The sequence below is a fragment of the Ostrinia nubilalis genome, chromosome 1, assembly GCF_963855985.1.
Source record: "Ostrinia nubilalis chromosome 1, ilOstNubi1.1, whole genome shotgun sequence".
NCBI lineage: Eukaryota > Metazoa > Arthropoda > Insecta > Lepidoptera > Crambidae > Ostrinia > Ostrinia nubilalis.
The window spans coordinates 12,379,167-12,397,605 of record NC_087088.1 but is presented as its reverse complement, the minus strand read 5'-3'; the positions used below and the strand labels follow the sequence as shown (position 1 = coordinate 12,397,605).

Genomic DNA, 18,439 nt, shown 5'->3' with positions numbered 1-18,439 from the left:
TAAAAACCACCAGTATTGATTTGCAATCAAAGGTAAGTTGTAAATTCATCCCTATTGACCATAAATGATGTTTAAATTACATTATTTTATCCTTAAATTAACATAAACCAAACTGAAAAGATTTGCATGGTATTAGTGCATTTCCATCTATTAATATTTTATAGGTTATTGCAGTTAAAGCAAGTGTTTATTTTACTTGTCAAATCACCACCCAATTTACATTTTCTAATGCAGCATCAGCTTGAACAAAGTCTGATACTAGGTTAGAATAAAAAAGAATCATCTGCCTAGAAGCTTATTTGATTGGTAACTTTGTTTATGTAACTCTCATAACCAAAATTATGAAACCTACTTTTGAGGGCAGTGGGTAGTATTAATTTTGTACAAGAGTGGTGTTACATTTGATAACTGTATCACAACTGTTAACATCTACCTTTAACCCATATATGCCCAGAGGCACGAAAACGACCCAATGGTACATGTTCTCTTGCGATGCTAATAAAAAAAAAACTGTACGTTTGTTTTCTGTTTTAATGCCATAAATATAATCTTGAAAGAACTTCCTAGTCAAATATAACAGTTAATAAGTTTATTCGCTTCCAATTTTTTTCGAATTTGACATTGAACTTCAAAGATTTTTTTGTAGTTGAAATTAGTGCACCCAGTCTCACAAAACTGTAAGTATTCTTTTATGTATTCTGTTTTAAACGATTATTGCGATTGAAATAATGAAATAAATATATTTCCAAGGTAAATAAGTAAGAAGTATTGTGAAAATATAAATATGTGTTTTGTTATTTGTTACAAAAGTTCTGTTGGTCGAAAACGACCGCATGGGCATATATGAGACCAGAATGTAGGTTTTGGTAGTATAAAGTATTTCAAATAAAAGTAGTGTTTGTTATATAATTAGTTTATAATTTCATCAAATTATAGCAAATAGTGTAAAATAATGATATTTGGTTAATTTAGGAACTTGTATAATTACACAGTTAGTACAATTTAGCCATGAAATGCTGCAAAATACTTGTTTGTTTTTGCATACTGCACATTTTCTACGAATCTGACCGGTGAGGATCAAATGCTAAGCACACATACCGCCTTTTAGTGGTATATTAGAGGGCATGGTGCGTGTTGAAGGTCCAGGCTGAGTTCGAGGAGATCCATTTAACAAATTTTGTTAGAAGCAAATTTCTAGCATTTTACCTTCGAATCTCTAAAGCGTTTACAAATGCTCCAAGTGATCTCGCTATTATGGCGAAGTTATTGATAAGAAGGAAAAAAACGGTTTATGGAATTCTCACATGGTTGATTGATGTCACCGTCAATAATAACTCTGGATTTTCGAAAGTAAATTGCTAGAAATTTGCTTCCAAAATATGGAGCTCCTTGAACTCAGCCTGGACCTTCAACACGTCCAGTGCCGTCTAATATACCACTAAGTGTAAGGCGGTATGGTGCTGAGCATTTGATCCTCACCGGTGAGATTCGTAGAAATTATGCAGTATGCAAAAACATTACTGTAAAGAAATGCAACAAGTGAGGTATAAATCTCCATGAAAAATGTTTGTCAGCCTAAATTGTACTAACTGTATTATTATTCAAGTTCCTAAATGAACCAAATATGATTATTATACACTATTTGCTATAATCTGTTCAAATTTGTGAACTTATTCTATGAGGAATACGACTATTATTTGAAAATACATTATACCACGAACATCTATATTCTAGTCTCATATATGCCCAGGCGGTCGTTTTCGACCAACTGAAAAAAAAATAGTTCCAAGTACTGAAATCCAAAAACTCATCGTGGTTCATGATTAGGGGCCTATATAGAGTAAATATACCAAATTACATAAAAATCTGTGACCTAAATAGTTCTGGGCATATATAGGTTAAAGTACCCACTTATTATTGTGTTCATGGTTTCTTATCCAACAGAATGTACCTACCTACCCTTCTGGTATTATTGATTCACTTCTCTCAGATCATGCCCTCTACTATATCTACCTAGAGGTATAGTGGATGGCCTGTTAGAGCAAATGAATCACTTTTGAAGTGTGTTCTTCAGATGGGTAAGTACTCAAATAACAATGACATTAGTTTATGGATAGACTTAAATTTTTAGTTAGCTCTTATGAATTATTCTTTAAACATATATTATGTACAAGTATGTTGTAACACAGGCTAACAGTCTCTTTTCCATTTATCAAAACAACCTGAAATTGTTGTAGGAAAACCTATACTTGGGCTCTAAGTAGTTGTTCATGGATGCTGTTCTACTTGAAGTAAAAAGTATTATTGATTATACCAGTTATAAATGTATAGGTCTTGTTCTAGTGACATAAAAACTGAATCTAGACGCCCATAAGATTAAAATTGACAACAAATGAGAAGCTGATACTTGAAGAGTTAAAAAGAACAAAGATTTTTTAGTAATAATTTATTTAAATATTCTTGTTTACAATCATGTCTTAATCTACATAAAGAGCTTGATTCAGTAACATAAATTACCTGATCTGATCAAAACAGAGCATTAAAAGTAATGACAAATGAAGAGTTGTGTATGGAATAGGTGGATACTTTGATTTTAAATATTATCGCAATAGTAACGGGAAAACCATTTAATTGAAATAGTTTTCCTTAATCCCGTTAATGACTGTAATAATGTGTAACAAGACCCATTATTAGCCAGATAAAAATGATAAAATAACTAATTAATTGATTAAAATGAATTATACATGTTTATAATTTGTAATCTTATCACTAGAATGTAATTTCTTCCAAGTAACCTGAGAGGATTTCCTACCTATACATTCTTTTTTAGTAGCTTTGGCTACTTTCCAGACATGAAATTGGAAAAGTCTGTCTTCTATCTCTGACCTTGCACAACTGAAACAACTTTTGTTATACTGTAGAGTTGCAATGAGTGACCAGAGGGAATTACTAAGCAAAGCTTTTTTTTCTGGCTTTTGAAAAAGTTTTATTTTGTTCAAAATGGACCAACATTTTCTTAAAAGAGTGCAATTTCCGACTTCTTTTATTTGGTAGACCTTATGTGTTTTTTCCTCTCTTTCTATCTCTAATTAATTACCTCTGTAATAAACCACCTTTTGGCCCAGTCAGGTAAAAAAAACTGCAGTTTCTGTGCAAAAATGTAACTTTATCATTCATCAACTTAATCTTTTCAACCCTGCTTTTGATTTAAAATCAGGGTTCGAAAATATCCGATATTTATTATAAATATCAAAATATCGGATATTTATGATATATATATCCGATATATATCAACTTTGATATATATCAAATTTGTATGAAAGCTATACTATTATTTTATTGTATTATTTATGAATACCATTGCAAATGTGTCACATAAACATGTTTTTAATGTTTTTAAAACTTAAAATCAGACAAATAAAGCAAAAACATAAAATCTTCTTGTAAAATCGGCAAAATCAACTAAAAAACTAAAATCTTATGTGAAAAAGTACAAATACAGTTACAAATTTTAAAAATTGATATATATCATCAAAACCGGCTGGATATATATCGGATATATATCCGATATATATCAAGATATATATCCCTTGATATATATCCTCGAACCCTGTTTAAAATATTTACTTTAATCTTGTTTATGTTTATTACTATCAAGTATCTAAATAAGGTTCAGCTTGAGTGTTAGATAAAAGTACTTCGACATGTTTATTTCCAAATTAACAAAAAATCCGAGATATGTTAAACCTTTACTATGATAAATATGTATTGGCACTTAGAACCGGCCACCTACCTTCGCCGACCCGTAGATACACTTAGCCAAGGGCGCTTTATTGCGCAAACCGGCCAGCAATCGATGCTTTTACTTTCAAAACTAAATCTTACATGGATACGCTTATCTTTACTGACGCCACTTGCTATGATTTATTTTATCCTTTTTGAAGTTTTATTTGATTATCCCTCAAAGGTTTCGCTCGATGTTTATTAATTCGTTTTACTATTAAACCATTATTTTACCTATCAGGCTAACTTTGCATAATGACGCCTCCTAGTAGCTCCAAAAATTATTTTCCTTTTGAATAAGGGTATCCTTGACTTGATAGTGGTACATTTACCCTAATTGTACTGATTCACCTTCACATAATTCACACGCAAATCTTAGCACGGTTACAGTACATTGACTAAGGTATATTTGCAACGTCTACAAAGCAAGAGCATTGTGGGTCAGTTGTCTATGCGCTTCCGTGTCGCGTCGAGTGTCGGCTCAGAAATGTGCACTTGTTGCCAACTATTGGTGCCGGGTGCCGTTCTTGATACATATACGATGATACAATTTTGTATGATTTGTATCATTGTTAACAAAATGATGTTTAGCCCAGTCAAAGGTTAAATAAAATTCAAATGAAAACATAACTTCAATTGCCAGCCAGATGTAGGTCAGCACACAGTCAAGGACTTACCAATATGTACAGTCACGGAATGAAAAGGTTCGTCAGTTTTCAAATTGATTCCTTCAACGAATCGCGAGCACATATTACCTTTTGAAACTATGTTACAGAATAATCTCGACTTAGAGAAAATAATCTTTAACTGTTCGTCAGTAAAGTTCAAAATTATTCAGATCAAAGTTGTTTGACGATTTATCTTGTCAAGAAGATTATTATGATTGATAAACTAAAACCTTCTTGTTGGTTCAACCTGCCATTATTATTTCTATTAAATTAAAAAAAACTATTGTCAATTGGTCAATGTCATCATTGCATTGCACTGATGGGATAGAAAAATAAACAAGCAAAACCTTATTCGTTAGCAAACGTCATATTTATTTAAATGTTAGCAGCACTGTTTCTTGCACTGTTATGTTGGCAGGTTTGACTCTTACAGTACCTAGTGCAAGCGAAAACCGACACTAAGGTGACGAACCTTTTCATTCTGCGACTGTACCTACTAGGTTACCTACCAATATACCTACCTACTTAAAAATGTAACATCTAATGAGAAAACAGGCAGAAAATGGTTAAAATTCTAAGAAATAGTCCCTTAGGTTAGGAAAATCGTAAAAACAATAAATAAAATTGTAAACTATTAAAATATTGAATTTACCAAATGAGATAGAAATAATACTATTTTGGTCTCATAAAAAGCTCTTTTTTCATATTTTTTGTGATTTAAAAGAAGCTCTATTTTTTATCAGAAATGAGAAAGTTGTACAAATCATCATAACAATGAATAAGTATGAATTTAACAACGCCCCAAAAACCCGCAGACAGGACATAAACAACGTGCGCAAAATCTATTTTAAAATCGACAACGCCGACATCATAAGGAATTGTTTACTACTCACTTTATGCGATGCGTTAATCTTGACCCACATGATCGCGCCTAATTCGGTATAATTCATTTGTTCACTTGAACTACGCATTCAGTGTTACGGTTATGTACTTAGGTCAGATAATTTGCATATAATTGACTATTAATTGATAAATCTGGAGTTCTTTGATAACACTTGTATTAATTACGTATCTATAGCGTCAAGTGTTAAGTGTTTTGGTAGTTAATGACTTATTGCAAATCAAATAAAAATCCAGTGTCTAAGTAGGAGCTCAGATGGAAGAGCAGTCGCCCGGCAAGCTGAAGGTCGTGGGTTCGATTCCGGCTTTTGGCAGTACGATTTTTTCAAGTTATTTATAATTTACAATTTAGTTTGAGATGCAACTCTTAACGCAAAAATTAAATAACTAAATAAAAAACATTTTAGGTACTTTCCGTAGTCATAGAGTAGGTAAAAATTATTTGAAGAATTACTACATATTTGGTTAGGCTGTTGACAAACTGCATATTTGGTTAGGCTGTAAACTTTACAAGTGTCACGAAACCAACCAACCAGAGACTATGTGCTGTGAAAATAGTAGATGCAAGAAGATTTTAGCTCATTTGGAAAACTTAAGCTCTATGCCTCTATCTATAGTAAATAGCAATAAATTTATAGTCTCCTTTGTTATTTATTTTACATACAATTATTTCCTCACTTAGTACGGCTAAGAAATGTTGAAAGAAATGTTTTTACATAGAAAGTCTATTCTCTCTCATTTGCGTTTTCAATTGTCTTTTTGTGTCCAGTTAAGTTCTTAACTTTGTTTTCTGTGTTCATCGCTCCAGCACTCTAATGCCGCAGCCAAGCTCTGACGCAAGCGCCGCGTTGCGCAAGCGTTTTGCCGCCAGCAACCGACTGTGCGCCCGCGCCGGCCGCTTAGAAATCTACTTTCAATGAGCCTGTCGATTCTTCGGTCTACATCTGACTGTTTCGACTTCACTATGCCTATAAATTAATTTATAATTCTAGCATCAACTACGTTTTATATTTTACCTGCTCCAGTTTTAAATCTGAAACGAAATATTGTAACAGTGGTGCAAAAATGCTTTCTAAAATTATTGATATGACAGCGGTATCTTGTCTTAAACTTTTTAAGTGAAGAAATCACTTTTTTTAGTTTTAGAGATCGCATTCTAACAACTTCTTGTTGTTGAAGTTAACAAGAACTGTGAGATAATTTTCTCAATTATCTACTTCTATTATCGTCTACTTAAGCCTGATTCAATGATTGCGTAGATGAGAGACCTGCTTACGTGTGCTGTACTAATAATGATAAAGGATGATAGTCTCCCGAGGTCGAACCCTACCTACATTACATTCACGTAATGTAAATTACCTAACCTGAATAAATATGTTTTGCGATGTTTGTCTCAATTTCACATTTTGCTGACTCGAGAGGGTTTCTTTTTGTTTGTTTGTTAGGCACTTAATCCCGATGACCCAGTCTCTCTTCTGATCTGACGTTCCGGGTATCCCATTATAAGTTTTTTGTTAGAAATTGTCAACGCCATATCATTGTCACAATAACAAAATAAGCCCAGTCTTGAGTACCCATTGTACTGGAGACGGAAAACAGCGCACAGTTGCCATTCATATTCGCAGGTTGGAAACTTGGAACACAATAGGTTGGACAAGGCCAGACCGACACAACGTGGTTAGCTTTATCAGTAGCGGCTATTTGTTTTACTCAATAAGTGGTGGGGTCATAGAATATCGCAATTGTTAAATATACCAGCTACAATCTTATGAAAGCGCTGTAACCATCATGTTCCGCGAGAAGTAAAGTAAAGTTGCTAAATTTCATGTCAATGAAAGATGAAAATTAATAGCGTTCTCTTTTTCGCGTTCTCACGATTGAAAAGAAGAAATGGAGAAAAACATCAAAAGGTGAATCTAGAAACTAAACAAAACAATTATGGGGAAGACGATAAATACCAAAAGCAATAGGATAACTTTGAAGGTTCTGTGAATCTTCAGTTGTTTGTTGTTACTTATCTTTTTTGGTAAATGCCAAGAAATCTATTTCATGAACGTAGACTCCGTTGTGAAATATGTACACAATATTCCAATTTAGGAATCACTATGCTTTGATTTGGACAATAGGTGTATTATTTAAATATGTATTTTTACTTTGCAAACTATACTCTATTCACAACGTATTATCGTTGTGCGAACACGTAAAATAGCAATAAAGTTAATTTGAAACAACCTCAAAAGGGTTCCTTTTAAATTAATCGAGGAGGGTAGCAGCGACCTTGCAAGGGCACTGCTGATTGACGAACGTTTTTGTTTGTAGCTTAGCAAGCCTGTAAAGTAGAAAAAGCTACGTATTGAAAAATAACAATACTGCTTAATTTTGCTCATTTATTCATTTCTGTTTCAAGGAAGACTTTTCTTGTGATAATGCGTTACGTACTGGGCGATTCATGGTCATCATTATTTTGACATGGTACCTAATGTATGACACAGACGTAGTTAAATAATGAAACTGTATTTATAATAACCTTGCTTGTAGGTATTATCGAATGTAATACAAAAACGTTATTTCCTACTTCTGATATTGGCAGCGATTTATATTTTTGTATCAATTGGCATTTAGAAAAACAAGTTTGTACAGTGGAGATCACATCAGATTTTACTTTTTGTGGTAAAATCGCGCCTGTTAGGACTACACAAGAACAGTATAACAGCATAATGTGCCGCACCCGTACGTGTAGAGAATTAGAGATGGTATAAAAAATAAAAAGCCAATGACAATAAAACATAAGATTGTTTAAATGTAAATGTGAAACCACGAATAATTAAGGGCAAAACGAAATGCCAAAACACTAGTTCAAAGCATACTGCGCAATGCGACGACCACAAGCCGAGGTCATCGTTTCACTCGCGGTGTACCCTCGTAAATAACCCGTCAATTGGACTCTATTACTGCTGAAAATATTAAGAATAATGTATCCTGTTTATCTCTGGACTGGACTGATTTTTGTTTGTAAATAACGTAGTAACTAAGCTACTGATACACCTGCAATGCAATTTTATGTAGGTACTACCACAGAATAATAATAAGTACTGTACTACTTTAAAATACTGACTAAATTGTTGATGACCATAGAGGTAGAGCTGCGTAAAACCTTTTGTATGCGAGTTGCATTTATCAAATTCAGTGCTTTCTTTCAGTGTCCGAAATTCTAATCACGCTATGGACTCTTGATAGCTTAAAGCTGTTCAAATATGTATAATCTAAATAAGAATATATCTTTCACTAATAATGCCACACATAGGTAAGGTAATTCATCAAGGACAAGCAGGTAAACAGAATCCGGTTTGATCATTACGTGACCGGTCAACGGATCCAAAAAATAATATTACCGTGTTTTATTTTTATCATCATCGCTGTTCGCAAAAATAATGGCATACGTTTAAAATGTACCGTCAGTCGTCACCTAAATAATATGTAAACACATTTTTCAGCAGATCCAATTCTTTTTGAACTCAGTGTCCTTTGTATGCGGCCCAATCCATTCATATAAAATTTTATGAAAAGTATACCTTATGTGATATAATTTTAAGGTTTACAATGTTTTATGTTTTTACTCTATTGTTCAGTGTAGAAAGTGCAGAACGTTTGGATCACGGCAAGCATTCTAATTGTGTGTTCATTCTAGCAAAGGACAGCGTTCATTTTTTTTTTCGTAAATGTCAGGCATGGTTTGCCGATTTCAACTTAAATCGACTTTATATGCCCCTATCCTGTTTCGAAACCCAATCATGGCAAGTAATAAATGTAGAGGCAGGTCAGGTTCATAAATAAAGTTTTATGAAATAACCAGAGGCTTTGAGCGTTTGAGCTCATCGCATTACGTCCATATATCATCTAGCCCCGCTCTCTTGTGCTCGAAACCGTAATGTTTTGGTCCATAAGTTTTTCCTAGACTATCCTATCCAAAGATTTCTATACTTATACTATGGCATTCTGTTCAGGTTTCAATAACACAACTCGTCGTCCAGATAACGCTTCTGTGCATCACGTCCTTTACAATTTAAACTTTCTTGTTCGCTAACTTTTCGTTTGCTTGCTGCCAACTCAAAGTTTATTTTGTTCGATAGTAGGTATCAATGTATGAAATAATATCCCACGAATATAATGTACCTATTTATGGGAATGTATATTAATTTATTTATTTATTTAGATGTAGAGCACCATGACACTAAATAACAAAGTATAAGCACAAGTCAATTTGAAGCGGCACAATTCAATGTACCTATAATGTTTATTTTTGTCTTTACAATTTGTTAGGTCAAATCAACAATCTATTCGGTCGGTACCTTAATATGCATTTCGATAACGTCTCTATCTAATGTTGCGTGTGCATGATATTGTTTCTGTAAATGAGGCTATTTAATGTTCCACTGTTACATTGCATAAGTGAATAGGTAGTTTAAATAGGCTTATTATGGTCTTAGTGACCGTTGCCGAGCTGTTACGTCATTCGGATCTAATATGGCCATAGTTATGGACCTGTGGCATGTAAGTATTGCATACGAGCTACGAGCTGCGTAATGCAATATACAATCTGAGATAAAAACCTTATTTCTGGGTCGGCACAAAGCTTACGGGTGCAATTCAAAATGTACGATTATATCAACGTATCGGTTCCGTTCTCAACCAGGTCAATGAATATAACGTGTCCCAATTAAAATTTCGGGCCATAATTGGCCTCGAACGCCTCGTAAGTAAATTTATTTACTTATTTAGTTTTGGCATGATTAAAATAGTGTTATTGCCTTCATAAGTAGTGCATCTTAGGTAGCATTGTCTTTGTTTGGTAGCATTAATAGACAATGCATCGAATTGCACAACAGGAGATGAGATGAATCAGTGCGGGCGCGGCAACTGGCAAGGAGCGGGCCGCGCGATGACCCGCGCGCGGTCGCTCACCTCGTCATCGCTGCGCCCGCGCCGCTCGCCTGGCGACCGCGACTGGCTCTACAAACGTCTGAAGCCTACCACATTACTTGACATAATAGAGCACTTACGCGTTTTGCATTGTTATCTCTAAAGTGTAGAATTGACATTCAAATAACTTCCTTTTTTTTTTGGAATGTCAAAAAAACTTGGCCATTTTCAAAGAGCTTGGAACGAAAAATAGAAAGTTTAGGTAAACTGACAAATGATCGGCACAAAAAGTTTTATTGTTTTGTGCGTTTTCTTCTTCCGAGTTTACTACACCGCGTTTTAGTTTCAATATTTAGTAAATCATTTGACTGATTGCGTCAATGATTTTTAATAAATTATCAAAACTGTTATCATGTTTACAATATAAAATCCGACCTTCCATACGTACAAAACATTTAATACAGAGTAAGACATCATACAACAATAAACAACATATCTTTCAAAATATTTGGCACGTTGCCTGCATTTATACCTTTATGCGCAACTGCGGTGTTTTTCTTGCGGTTGTCTTTCGTCTTGCTGCCTACATAATTACCCTCTGTTACATGGTCGGTAGCTGAGACTCTGTCGTCGTTCCGTTACATCATTCCCACTCCGATTACGAACGAGAAATTGATGTTACACTTCACTGCATCTGATACCAATTGCATCTCTTCCTTTATTAATCACGGCTAACAACGTCGGCCATAAAATTTTAATCATTTTCAATTAACTTTGTAATACCGCGGTTGGTTATCGCCTCAGCCGTAATCATAACGACTTAATTAATGTGTGTGAAAATCAAGTGAACAATGAAAATGCAACCAAAAGACATCAACGAGCTTAAAAGATTATAATAATCTAAAATTTAAATAATCCATAATTAATTGGATTTAAAAAATCTTTCATTAGTGCTAATCATGATAAATGAGTTTAGGTTAGCTCTACATACGCGTATCAACACGTCAAGAGAATGAAATTAGCGCCCGTCTGTAGCATGTGTGGCCACATGAAAAAAGTATCGCATCGCAAACGAGCACAATGCCAATATTGAAAACAGTAAATTACCCCAGGCCGTGAATCCGGAAACTTTCCTCTGCATTATGAATAAGTCTAAATGTCGGTCAAATGCGATTCCGGTTAACTGCCTTTTTACTGAATTACTAAAATTTCACTGGCTAGCGAGTTATTTAGGCAACATTAAACGGTGTATTCTAGCTGAGCTAATCTGAACCTGATTTCGCTAACCTTTCTACGTCTTTGATACGTCCTCCAAAGCTCTAGTGCGCAAAATTACAAGTCAAGTAAGTATATTTTCGTGAATTTTGAAAAGGTCATAAAAGATTTTCAGGGAAGTCGAGTTAGTAGATTAAAACTATTGCTACATAACATCGCCATCGTCGCCGTTAAACATTGTTTACAATTGGGCGCGTTGTTTGCACGCTGATAACTGCATTAGCTGAGGCACTAAACGGGTAGTGGTACAGTCCTCTCAACTTAAGCTGAGAATTGCATTTGTGTGAGTGCACACCGATAGTGTAGAGTGGCAATCGGCTTGAAGCGCGGCGCGTCCCGCGCATGGTTTAAACCGGTTTATTTATAGCAAGCGGCCTGAAGCGCGGCGCGTCCGCCACGCACCGCTTCCTTGCCGCTCACATACTTCACTTCACCCCCGGTACTGGTAGCAGATACGTGTAATTTTATGTAATTGTGTTCCAAATATTAGTGAAATGGCTCCTACTGTAAGTGAATTTCCTGTACGAAATCCATTAAGCAGCCAAATGAAAGAAATTTTATGCAAATTGAATACGTATTTTAAAGGTGTTGTGTTTTTAGTCTGTTTTTATTTTGTAATTTTATAAAGTTTGTCTTTTTGTTGTATTTTGTAAGGCTGGCTGGACGCCCTCTCTATAAACGGTGCTCGCAGAATATCAGCGTCGAGGTACTTCGTGCCTTGGCATATGCTGAGCGAGGACCTGTTTTTATTTATTTAAAAGGATGTGTCAAGTGTCGTTACATCGGCCCAATTGGTAGCAAGTGTTTTTTATACTTCCTTTTAATAAAACATTAATTTTATTTGTATGTGTTTTACTAACGGTACTTTTGGCGATCACTCACACAAATGCAATTCTCAGCTTAAGTTGATAGGACTGTATACGTAGACGTAGTATAATAGAGAAAATAAAACAAAATGCGGTGAATGTATTAGAATACCATTATTATAGCTTTTGTTCTTTTTTCTTACCAAGCAGGTTGAGATAGCGAATAATATTTATTTTGCTTCTAATTTATTCGATAATTCATGTCTGTGGTCACAGTTGTTCTTTGTCTAGGCATCCGAGCGCTTGGTATTATTTTTTGAAAATCCTCATTATTTGTAGTATTTATCTTTCTTGTTTCAATGTCCTGATTTCCTCGTAATAGCAGTGCTAAAGGTCTAACCACATCTGCTTGATATCTATCGTGTGTGTCCTTGTTTATGATATCTTCTTGGGCGATAGTTGTTCCTTTTGTTCGTGATGTTCCAAGGCAAGTCGACAGCTGGTATCTTAGGTCACGGAAGTCGTAGTGCGGACATGGGCTTATCGATTGCTAGTGCGTGCCCCATATTTGGATTCCAGGGCTCTATTTTGTGACAATATCTATGATTGTATGTTATTGTCTTTGTCTCTATATTTTTTTGTCCCAATAATTTACTTTCGACTTATTCTCTGTACTTTGAACTGGCATAAATATTTTAATTCTAAAATATTTGTTTCAGAATCGGGAATGATAACAAAACGATTCCAAATACAGAAGTGACGGTAAGTCTTTTTCAATATCTTCTATTTGTGTTGTTCATTGCATTGTGTATTAATTCGCACAAAACAGATTGATTTTGTATTATACATATCTTCATTGCAACACTACTTACTTAACAATTAGTGTGCCAATCAACTTTTCAGAGATTTTCTTTGCAGTAGGCACAATATCTCTGTGCTTATTTTTTGTTACAATTTAAAATTCACATCAAATAAATAACGTTTTTCTCAGCAGTCATTTCACGTAATATTTCGTAAAATAGTTCAATGTATCCAAAACACACAACTATTTTAACTACCTAACGCATTCATTAGTATGCACAAACGCTATTGGTGGTTTAAAAAAAGTCGACGGTCGCGACCCGCGAGAAAGCTTAGCGCGAGGTAAAATTCCAGGGATGAGTCATCTCAATTTTTACGCTGCGGCATGCCGTGAATCACAACACTTCACCTATCCCGCTCCTGTGTGGGGGACCTCGGCAAACAACGCTTGTCAATATGATGGGAAGACATTTTGTAATCATAGCCGTGCATTGAAACTGTGCACTTGCGTTGATACCGGATTGTACACGTGCTGTTATTATGCGGGTACAAGGTGAGAGTGACGGCTCTATCAAATAAAATTTGCCAGTTTATACAAATTATCGCCTTTGCAAACAACGGGAGATAGCATTTTACAAAAATATTTATTTTAAAATACCTAAATAATTTCAAGTTACATGATGTCTGTATCGTAACGTTTAACTGCTTATTTTGCATTGTTGATAGGTAATCATAATGCAATACCAGCATACCTATTTCGCTAAAACTTGTGAAAAATATTCGCGGCTTAACTACACGTTTTAATAACGTAGGTAATATCTCACGAAACGGGCTGAAATCTGAATAAAATCTGCATAATTTTGGTATTGCGTACATGTATACTACAAGTATTAATTATGATTTCAATGTACAGTTTTCACATCACTGTTGACTGACCCTCACCTGGTTCTCACTATTCAGACCGTTTGGCATCACACGTGGCTCCGATGTCAATTCGTTGATACATATTTTGAGAAAAGGATCCAACGAAGATTTTTATTGCGTATTTATTTGCCAATACGATCTCCCGTGTGAATACCATTGTCATGTTGACTCATTAGCAAATTACGTGTCTTGTTTATCATTGAGCAAAATTACGTGCTATTAAATTGAGAAATATTATGTCTCAATGTATGTAAATGGCCAACTTTTAATAAATGTAAAATACATTGTTTTCTTGGTATTCATTCACCAAGTACATACATCTGCTCTATCATATACCTATGTTAGACAGACGGTCATACGGTTTGACTCATCCTACTTAATAATTTTCAGAAATCAGAATAGAAAATAGAATTTTCAGAATTCTTATTATTAATTTGAAAATTATAAATTATTATTCTAATACCTATTGTAAACATATACAATGTTTAGCTCTAGATAGGCGTAAAGTATAGAAACAAAGAGTATTTTCACATAATCAGGTGGCATTTCGGTAAAATTTAATTAAGGTCATAAAAAAGTCTAATGTCAATTTTCTACAATTTAATTGTGCACAAAAGCTTTTTACTTTACCTTTACCGTCCTTTCTTTAGCTTTACCGTAGTCGGGAAAAAGAGGTTTTTAATAAAGGTTACGGGTGAATCATAAAGCGAACCCTGAAGGGTTGAGGCTCAAAGGATCTTGAGTCTCATGCACCCGCGAGATAACAAATGAATCCCGACTCAACCGGCCGCGGCCCACACATTTTTCAGTGATGTTGCTTGTTGCCCCATACTAAAAGCCACACTGTCCCCGAGTTGCTTTTACTATTTGTTATCAGTAAATCGTATTTTTTGCTTCGTCACCGGGTGAAATTAAAAACTGACTTCCTTATGCGTTTGTATTGTTCCGTATTCAAGTCTTGGATATGGTAAGTGTGGCAGGTCCGCCCAGTCCTACGGCCTCCGATGCTGCGTCACGAGGGAAAGGCTCCGAGGCCGCGGGTGGGCGAAACCTACCACTGGCGATCGATTCGAATGTCACACGCACGCGGGCCTCACTAATGGGATCGTAAGAATCTTAGTTTGGGAACTACACAAAAACTAAACCTATTAATACAGATAGGTATCTGTTACGTAACTTGATATGTTTTTCTGCGTTGGAGACAAACCCCTGCGACGTCACGTAAGACCTGTATACGTAGTGATTATTATTTTTGTATAATATGTTCTAATTATTTCAGTCCAATTTAGAAGTCTTATACAGCTCTATCAGAATTAGACACAAAGATGAACGTAATTCTCGTAATTTTAAGCCTTCTCAGTTTGAATTTAATATTTCTCAATGTCATAACCTATAGATAAGGTTACGCGAAAAGACGTAATTGCTGTTTTTGTTACAATTTGTATTATGAATCTAAATTTCGTGACGAACCCTTTTAAGTTTACCTTTACAATGGATATATCGCTGTGAAAACAATTTTCGTAACGGCGAAGAGTTGTCCATATCGACCGAAAGCTATCGGTCACGACATTAACCTTGGACACAAGCCCTGATTCACACACATAACATCACTATAAATCCAATTATTTAGCGGCAGTTACATTTCGTTACAATAAGATTTACTGAAAATTATTGTGAACAAGAGAATTATGTATTCTGATCCTACTGGTATGATAAGACTAATGTAACCAGTTATAATCGGTAAATATGTATAAACAACATTATCGAAAGTTCGAAACCACTTTCAGATATTTATCTCTTGAAGCAGATAATTCAATCTCTTTAATACTATACTTTAAATAAATGTACATGACTGACTGAAAATGCCGAATACAATCTTTTTCTTCACTACTGTCCTTTTATAATAATCCTTTTGTAACATAAACACAATCATTAATAGATATTTGATAGGTTTTCAAGCTATCACTTAGGCCCAGTGTCGCAGAAAATGAGAACATAATCATTATTGTTTTAATTAAACATTACCTACCTGTACCTACATGATAACTCTACAAAAAACTTGTATTTTTCCAGTGTTTACAGTCTGCGATCTTTCAGATATACCTAGGCAGTTTAGTAAATTGGCAAATGTTCTGTTTCTTTTTTACTAAACACCGCAAAATGTGCTTTGCCCCTCACTTCAGACAGCGGCGTGTGTGTGACTGAAATTTTGGCATTCGTTCTACTCTGCAAAGATGTTACGTAACAATGCAGGTTTGCGCCCACTCTATTGCTAATACCTACTCAATATTTTGACGACTTTGTACTTTTACTTTAACAAAAGCTTTTGCAAACACAATATTGTATGTTACTATCTAGATCTCAAACCCGCCGGTTTTGCGAAAGTTGAGGCATATTGTTCGTCTCTACACGTTACGCAGAATCGACACAATAGGGTTACAGTACAGTTTGTTTTATTGCCACCTGTGTAAAGTACCGCCATGATAGGAGTGTTGAACGCTTGCTAGCTTAGCTATAATCGAGGTTGTATGGAACGCTGATCCCGTTAAAGTCCTAATCTATTAAAAACCCGTTCACTTCCACATCACTGCTTGGTGATGGGACAATGCCATCGAGCAGTCGTTGCGTGCCATAAGGCGAGCGATGGTGTTATACCATCTGGCACGCAGGTACTGAAAGGTGTTTATTGCACCAGTTCCAAGGCTCACTCTATTATTACCATCAATTTAAAAAATATTTTATAAAGTTAAAAAAGTGACATAAGATCTTATTACGTTTGCTGAATGTGTGGCTTTACAAAATGTATCATATTTCAGTTTATTAAAATTCGTAAAACAATTATATGTAAATGTAGAGCATACTTAAGAAAATGAAAGAGACGCATAAATACTCATCAGACCACGTACGTAACCCTTCGTGAGAAATACACTCGCGAGCAAAACTATGGAATCACTTACATGAAGTTGTTTCCACGCGAACTTGTGTACTAACGAATTTGTTAGTAACAAAAAAAGTGGCACCATTTTAAAGATTATACTTTTATCTTTAAATTGATACCAAATTCATTTAAATCACACCAGTATTAAAAAAGATATCCCGGCTGATGTGAAGAAGTAACGAAAAATACATGTATGAACTGTTTGATACGTCGCGAGTTGCAGCCTATTTAGCCCCTATAAAAGCACGCGTTTTTAGATTTTTGCTTTCACACGTTGATTCATACACATCTCCGCTTCTTTTGACACTTTACCTGGGATTCTACACCTTCAGAAGCAGCACAAATCGTTGCACTATTGCAAGAAGGGCTCAGCCAGCAAGCTATCGCACGTCAGCGCCACATAAGCCAGTCCTGGGTTTCGAAAGTTTTAAGACGCTTTCGGGAGACTGGTGGCTTTATCCCGAGACCAAGTTCTGAACAGCGCCGGCGCACATCGCAGAGGGAAGACCGTTTTTTCATGTCAACCTCTCTATAAAATCGTCATTTGACTGGAATCGACGTCCAGTAAGAGCTCAGAAATGTTCGTAGGATAGCTGTTAGCGAGTAGACAGTTTGTCTAAGACATAAGCAATAGAATTTAACTCCAAAAAGGTCTGCCACTGGCTCGAAACTGACGGCAGGTCACCGATAAGCACCCTTTCAATTTGCTCGTACACATCTCGATGGGAAGGCGAGCCCGACCTCTTCGACTGCTGCCCTGCAAACTGTGTTTGCAGGGCAGCAGTCGAAGAGGTCGGGTTTATAGGCGGCCTGAGGAGCGATTTGTGCAGTGCTGGTTCGCTGAAACAGTGGCTTATGGGGGTGGCTTGCTCGACTTAACATCGAGATGTGTACGAGCAAATTGAAAGCGTGCTTATCGGTGACCTGCCGTCAGTTTCGAGCCTGTGGCAGGCCTTTTTGGAGTTAAATTCTATTGCTTATGTCTTAGACAAACTGTCTACTCGCTAACAGCTATCCTACGAACATTTCTGAGCTCTTACTGGACGTCGATTCCAGTCAAATGACGATTTCATAGAGAGGTTGACATGAAAAAACGGTCTTCCCTCTGCGATGTGCGCCGGCGCTGTTCAGAACATGGTCTCGGGATAAAGCCACCAGTCTCCCGAAAGCGTCTTAAAACTTTCGAAACCCAGGACTGGCTTATGTGGCGCTGACGTGCGACAGCTTGCTGGCTGAGCCCTTCTTGCAATAGTGCAACGATTTGTGCTGCTTCTGAAGGTGTAGAATCCCAGGTAAAGTGTCAAAAGAAGCGGAGATGTGTATGAATCAACGTGTGAAAGCAAAAATCCGAAAACGCGTGCTTTTATAGGGGGTAAATAGGCCGCAACTCGCGACGTATCAAACAGTTCATACATGTCTTTTTC

At 35.8% G+C, this 18,439-nt stretch overlaps 2 protein-coding genes across 2 annotated transcripts in view; both read left to right on the top strand.

Moving 5' to 3' along the window:
- LOC135072802 (mitochondrial ribonuclease P protein 1 homolog) overlaps positions 1–18,439 on the top strand; it is a 304,546-nt gene that overhangs the window by 248,596 nt on the left and 37,511 nt on the right. The window lies entirely within an intron of this gene.
- LOC135072881 (solute carrier organic anion transporter family member 4C1) overlaps positions 1–18,439 on the top strand; it is a 49,574-nt gene that overhangs the window by 392 nt on the left and 30,743 nt on the right. The window contains exon 2 of the mRNA XM_063966914.1: positions 13,072–13,114. The gene's annotated coding sequence lies outside the window, so the exon portion shown is untranslated. The remainder of the gene's footprint in view (positions 1–13,071; positions 13,115–18,439) is intronic.